A 7,882-nucleotide genomic window follows, 5' to 3' on the forward strand; every position below is an offset into this window, starting at 1 on the left:
TGGCCTTTCCTGTCTTTGACAGACTTCAGCAGTCAAGCCAGTTCTTTCTGGTTCCCTTATCTACGCATACAATCTTTTACTCCCTTATCTTTGGGGTCATTAACATACAATTGTGCTAGCTAAGACCTAGTGACTTGCGGAAAATGGACTCCACAATCAGTAAGATTGTAAAGTAGGTATGTTTATTCAGCGCTGGGCAGCACTGGGGGTAGTCCCGCCAAAGTCGTGCGCGCCTGACGCGGCAACTTGCCTTGGTTATATGCAGTTACATATGCATGAAGTTTCACAATATGCCTATACATATTCATAACCTGTCCCCGCTTCGTATTAAAAGTAGTTCCAAGGAGTCATTTCCATAAACTCCTCCCATCTGCGCTTGTGCAGTGTATTCTGGTGGTGGTCGTCGGGGGTCGTGGGGATGAAGATTGATGACTCTTCCTCGTCACTGCTAGATGACCTCTTGTCTTTGCGCAGACTCAGTTGCTCCTTGGCTCTTGGCCATCTGCAGGACCAGTTTCTACCAGTTTCTTAAGATAGGCTCACTCTCTTCTTAGGAGACTGACCTTGGTAAGGGGCCCAAGGCTTCTTGCTTTAGTTAATTTGCACAATGCACCATAGTTAGCAAAGACACTAAGTAGCATCCTAGTTTAATGCCGTCAGCGCTCTCTCTCTACTTGATAAGATTCTCCTAACTCCCTCTCTCAGTGCTCCCTTTTCTAAAAAGTTAGTAAATTCTTTTACTATTTCTAGGTTCAATATAGTGTTTCTCTATCTATCACTCTTTCAAAATATCTGTTAGACTCCAGTTTCCGTCTGAGTTGTTTTTTTCCACTCGCTGTAGGAGTTTCCTGTACTCTTAAAACACCATAAGGTACATGGGATCACTACACAAAGAACCATGAACAAAACCACGACCACGATTATTGTGATAAACAACTGTTTCAGCCAGGTTAGGTTTGGCAACCAGGAAGTTAATTTTTCTACCAAGTCTATAAATCCCCAGGATGTATCATCCTGAGCTACTGCATGCAAAATTTTATTCTTTTCCCAAATCTTCTCCAGGTCAGTCTCAATCTGTTTTTGTTGACATATACACAGCAAGTTTGGTTTATGACTGTACACAATCCTCCCTCCTTGGCTAAAAGTATATCTAATCCCATCCTATTCTGAAGCACTACTTTGTGTAGGGAGGAAATTTCTTCCTGTAATGCCGAAAGAGCATCAGCTGTGGCTGAGATATTTACGACAGCTTTTTCTAATTCACTTATTCCCAGAGATGGAATCAACCACCTTACAAAACTATGGAATCCTGTGGGTCTCATCACGAAGGGGTTATTTGAATATATCCCCTCGAGGGCTAAGATAGCCCCCAATACAATGACCCTTCCGATTTAAGGGTAAGCTTTTTCTAGCATGATCATCTCCACATAGCCAATAGAATCCTTTTTGTAGCTTGCAGATTTGCGTGAGAAAATTGAGGCCGTGAGATCCTGAGTTCGTTGACACCTACACCATAATCTCTAATTTTAGTAAGCCTACATATTCTGCCATACTACAGTTGTCAGGTTCCTGGGCTAAATAACTAAGTGGACCTGTACCTACGCATGGGATTTTATCGTTTAAGCATCTGGTGTATATGTTAACATTTTCTCGTGGGAGTAGTTCAAATCTCTCCCCTAGATGTTCACGATCATCCTTGCCAAATGGACATGTTCCATTTCTTGGGTGCGCAAAGGTCAATGTCCAATTCATACTGGGTATGCCCCATACGGGGAATTCTAGGTTGCCTCTAGGCAGCAGTGTGCACACCCAACAGTCAGAAAGGCTGAAACTATCACTCACTGCCTGGGTGAGTTTCACATAGGTATTGTGCACCCACTGTTCAGTTTCCTTGACCAATGATACCATTAAGACCGTGAGAAATGTAACCTTCCAGGTCGCACCTGAGTAACCTTCCATGGGGTCTTGGGTGCCTTTTTCACACTGTTGTGATGGATCCAGGCATTCTGCTCCTTGATTCTGATCGCTGTGACCTGGAACAGTCCTTCCCACTGAGATTCCAAGGTCTTCTCTGCAAGAGACTTTACATACACATAATCTCCAGGTTGTATATTGTGCACTGGTCCATCTAACCCTCTACCCCGAGTCCCACTCACATGCTGTCCAATTTCATCGAGCTGTTTACCTAAGGCCACCATATAGGAGGTCATAATTTCATCCCCAGCTTGCATGGATATCCCTCTTTGTATTGCATAGGGTCATCCATATAAGATTTCAAAGGAGCTTAACCCTTCCTTTGCCCTTGGTATACGCAAAAGGGCTAAAGGAAGAGACTGAGGCCAGACCAAATTTGCATCTTGTCCCAGTTTCACAATTTGCTGTTTGATTAAGTGGTTCATTTTTTCTACTTGGCCACTCGACTGAGGGCGATATGGAGTATGAAGTTGCCAGTCTATACCCAAATGATGGCTAATTTCTTGTACCACTCTTGAGATAAAGTGTGGTCCCCTGTCAGAGGATATAGTTGCTGGAACTCCAAAATGTGGTATTATTTCTTGTATCTTAATTACCTCCCGAGCCTTGGCTGTTCTAGTCGGGAATGCTTTTGGCCATCCTGAAAAGGTGTCAGTTAATACCGATAAATACTGATACCCCCCTTTTCTTGGGAGTTCAAAAAAAAAAAAAATTGTTGCTGTTTGGAGCTTGATTACTTTTATACCTGTCTAACAATGGTATACAAATTAGGCCCTATCCATTTTCTATTTAAAAACTCTTATACTACTTCAGCTCCCCAGCATGCTTTATGATGTTCTCCAATTACCATTCAATTTAATATGGTATCACAATTCTCCCATCATTTATTTACGTTAAACCTGCAGGTAACATTTTCCATTTACATCTTAGAATATTCTACTTCATTTTTTAAAGCTTTTGTTAATGCCTGATTTTCTGTTCTTGGTACTAGTGCCAAAATTTGACTCTCAGATGCCCGTTCAGCCACCCCTTTGGCTCCTGCATCAGCCAATCTATTTCCCTTTTCAATATCAGTATCCCCTAGTTGATGTCCTTTAATGTCAACTTTAGTAGGCAGGTATACTGCTTGGAGTAATTTCAGTATCTCTTCTGCATGTTTAATTGAGGAAGATAAAAGTCCTCTCTCTCCTTCCAAATTGCCCTGTGTGCATGCACCACACCAAAGGCATATTTCAAATCTGTCCAAATGTTTGCCAGCTCAAAAGCTCTTATCAAGGCGATGATATCCACCTTTTGGGCTGATGTTTGTTACCGCATATCCTGTGAGGCGAAGTCCCTGGCGGACGAAGCTGCTGCCATCTATATACCAATCCTCCGCATCTTCTGGGGTGTATCCTTTAGGTCTGGTCAGCTGGAGTATACCGTGTCCATGGTCTTGATGCAATCATGAATGGGTGATCTGGAAACTCTGTTACTAAGGAAAGAGGCTGGGTTCACAGTATTAGTGCCAAAAAAAAAATTAGTAACCTAATAGTCCATTATACACATCCCTTTTCTTCTTCGTATTGCAACAGTGTCCCCTTTTCCTGAAGGGGACTTTCAAGCTTCAAGATCACAGGCTAGTTGTTTCCCGAGTATGGTGGGGCTATTCTTGAACCCCTGTGGTAACACTGTCCAAGTAAGCTAAGTTTTCCATCCTCTATTAGGATTTTCCCATTCAAAGGCAAAGAGTTTCTGGCTTTCAGTTGCCATGGGCAGGCAGAAAAAGGCGTCCTTTAAATCTAGTACCATGAACCAAACTTGACTGTTTTTCTCAGTTTGTAATTCCAATCATTTTTCCCAACTTAAATTTCAAGCATTGCAAAAAATGCCTTTTCCTGTTGGCCAGTTGCTCCTATTACATTTACAGACTAATTAACACAGAGAAAGAAGCTCCCATAACCAACAAAAAAATTCAAGCCTCTCTCTTCGTTTCCTAGCTTTATTTCAACCAGTGGACCTGCTAGGCTAGATGCCCCAGGTCCCCATCATTCCTGACTGTTGTAAGTTTATCCTGCAACCTAAGACAATTTCTTTCTGCTATCAGGGGCTGATTGCCCTAGAAAGAGGCAATTGGCTAATTGCCTCTGTTTGTTTTCTGAAGCCTGGTCCAAATTTTTTGTATGTTTTTTTTCTTTTTTTTTTGCTCTTCATTGCATTTCAAAGTTGGTCCAAAAATTCCATAGGGGTTTCTTTTGGACCTTGTTGGAACAGATTCTCAACTCCCAGTTTAACCAGATTTTGGTATAACCGTTCATAATTTCCGGGGTGATTAGGGTCTCAGTGGGGGGGGTCGGTCAGTGGAATGCAATCGTTGACAGTTCCCTGAGCGGTCCCATTGGCAATCTGAGCTCACACATGAACTCAGGTTGTTTTAAGAGTTAGCTGCTTTTCTGTTTCCACGACAACTCTCTCGGACCCATCACGGTCCCTCTGCCCCAGAGGGCTCACACCCGCGATTTAGAGATCTCAGCCTCGGGTTGAGGCGGAACTATTAACATTCCTACATCCTCTTTCCCTGCTCATTCAACTTCAAACAGCTCTGTCAAATACTACATGCCACACAACCTTTAACACCTTCAACAACCCTTTTAACACTTCTTTTATCTTCCTCCAGCCTGTACTTTTCTAATGCCAACACCAAAGGCTCAGTCAGGGTCCAACTTAATTCCATACCTTTTCCCTCCAAGATGCTGAAACAAAGTATCAGTATACAACATTTCATCCTATTTTCCTTCTCTCCTCAAAAACAACATTAATTGCAAGACACTGTTATAGTCGATTGATCCATAAAGTGGCCATTTAGTTTATATAGTGGCCACCATTGATTGCAATACTTAATGAAAGTCCTCTTGCTTTCTGTGCCCCCATTTCTAACAATACCCTTCCAATGTGCCAATATGCACCCAAGGAGGCTTTTTTTTCAGGACGTCTTTGTTTTGGATTTTACCCATGTCCTTGATTTCCCATTCCCTTTTATTTATTTATATTAGTTACTGTCCCTTGTTTCAATTTCCACGCAAACCTTTTTATTGCAGGTTTTTACTATCTTTCCTAATCTTCTTCCCAAATGTCCCAATTCTCTGGGATTAAACTCTTCTTTCCACATACAAACTTTACTATTTCAGATTATTAATGAGCCCCGTTCCAATCATAAATCCACAGGACTTCGGAAAAACACCTGAAGCACTCAGCCTTCCGTCTTCTAGACAAACAATAACACCTTTTCCACAAAATTTACATTTCAACAAGACCGAATTTCAAGCCGAATGCTAATTTTTCTCATGCACTTTGTTAGTAAGCCCACACAAAACAAGGAATCACTCCTGTGTATCCGTCAAGATGGGGGTTTAAAAGGTATTGAGGCCTAAATAAATTCACTCTCCCCCTTCTTACCAAATTCCCAGGGCTCAGGCCCGAACCACCAAAGAAGTGACTCTCTGTGTTCTACCGCTTTGATAATCAGTCAGCCCCCCTCCCCCCCATACTTGGGAAACTGACCAAACACCACCGCGAATACACCAAAACTTTTAAACTGTTACTTAGATAATGCTCCCACTTTCCTCCTTGTCACACTCAAAACATTTAAGAACAAAATAGGATTACAAAATGCACCGCCGGGCCCGTATATTGGGCACCACCAATCAACACTTGGATAAAAAAGCACTTCCTTCCTTTCGATCTGTCATGCGCTTTGTTCGTCTCTGGCCGCTCCCCTCGTGGAGAATACGGAACCGCGGATCGGAACTCCGCACTCGCTTCGCAGCAATGCTGAGTCTCACTCACACAGCACAATCACGCAATCACACAGAGAGGCCCCTTGCACTTCTCGCTCATACCACAAGAATATATCACTTAAAACAATAACCAAACTTGTTTGTATCATCTCCGGCCTTGTTCCTCGTGGAGTAACTCACTTCACAACAATACTTTGTCTCAAACACTTACACAAATGCTTTCAACTTGAGATACCCACATATCCACAAATAAGACATACAATTATTAACACTCCAATTAATATCCCTCCAGCAGCTTCAAATATTACCCAGATAACCTTGTCACAATTTTGGGAGGCCCGCTTACCCTTCTCCTGCTTCTTATACAGTCATTAGCAGGTCTGTCCTGCCTCCCAAAACTGGGATGCAGCGGTAACCTTGGATTTTCTTGATCTACTCCCAAGATTGCTAGCGGCCGCTCTACCAGTAAGCAAATCCCCCTTGACTCTATCAGCCACCAAATCTCCCTTGACTGCTCTATCAGTCAGCCTGTAGGGTACCCTTCTCCCTTACGGGGACTATGCTGCACGCCAGCTGTCTCTACGTGATTTACCAGCTGCCCCGGCCACGCGTACGACTTACAGGCCCTTCCTGTACTCTAAAACATACCGTTTGTCCGCAGCTTCAGGAGGTCCTTGTCTGCTCCCGTGGTGAGCGGCTGAGAGTGGAGGCTCCTCCGAGGAAAATACTCGGGGTGCACCTAGGGGCATCCGCTCCGCAGTCGATCCCGCAGCCGAGCAGAGCTTCTCCTGGCTGGCTCGCCAAACTGACTTGCAGAAAATGGACTCCACAATCAGTAAGATTGTAAAGTAGGTATGTTTATTCAGCGCTGGGCAGCACTGGGGGTAGTCCCGCCAAAGTCGTGCGCGCCTGACGCGGCAACTTGCCTTGGTTATATGCAGTAAAGAGTTACATATGCATGAAGTTTCACAATATGCCTATACATATTCATAACCTGTCCCCGCTTCGTATTAAAAGTAGTTCCAAGGAGTCATTTCCATAAACTCCTCCCATCTGCGCTTGTGCAGTGTATTCTGGTGGTGGTCGTCGGGGGTCGTGGGGATGAAGATTGATGACTCTTCCTCGTCACCGCTAGATGACCTCTTGTCTTTGCACAGACTCAGTTGCTCCTTGGCTCTTGGCCATCTGCAGGACCAGTTTCTACCAGTTTCTTAAGATAGGCTCACTCTCTTCTTAGGAGACTGACCTTGGTAAGGGGCCCAAGGCTTCTTGCTTTAGTTAATTTGCACAATGCACCATAGTTAGCAAAGACACTAAGTAGCATCCTAGTTTAATGCCATCAGCGCTCTCTCTCTACTTGATAAGATTCTCCTAACTCCCTCTCTCACTAGGAATCAAGATCCTTTATCTTGTTCCCTGTCTCACATGGTGCACTACCACAACTGCACAAGTGAAAAGCAATGTAACTGTCACCCAACTGAAGCCATGTGCACATCTAGTCAGATCTGTCCCCAAGGTACCACAGCAGATGTGTTGGTAAAAGTTCACATGGCAACAGGTGTATTAGTAGTAAAACCAGTATTGCTGCTAACAATGCATACCATAAATGTTCATTTGATTTAGAGATAGTAGTTAGGATAAATATTAGGGGTACCTGGGAGATTATTGCTAGGTGAATAAATGGTTTGGAAACTAAGGTAAATACCATTGAAATCTAATGAGATCAGTAAAGTATCTAAGTAACTGAAAAAGGGACCAATCAGATTAATAAAGGGGCTGTGATTATAGAAGATGGAATATACATTCATCCAATGAATATGAAGATAACTGATGATTACGAGTATATTATGCAAATGTGTGTTTCTAAATAGTATAAATGTCTTGTGTGTACAAATCGAACGAAGTTAGATTTGGGCAGACATGCCCCTAACTTCCGGCGCCTAATAAAAGCACCTTCATATAACCACTCTGTGGTTACGTGTCCTCGCGAACGCTAACAGATGCATGTCCACAAACTGTGCCATAGTTCCCCTATGCTTATTGTACACACAAGGTAAAGACTTGCATGTACAGGACACATTTATCTGATGTTTCTATGCAGCAACAGTCCATCAGATTGCTCCTAAAAACTG

Source organism: Cygnus olor (genome assembly GCF_009769625.2).
Source record: "Cygnus olor isolate bCygOlo1 chromosome W unlocalized genomic scaffold, bCygOlo1.pri.v2 SUPER_W1, whole genome shotgun sequence".
NCBI classification, from domain to species: domain Eukaryota; kingdom Metazoa; phylum Chordata; class Aves; order Anseriformes; family Anatidae; genus Cygnus; species Cygnus olor.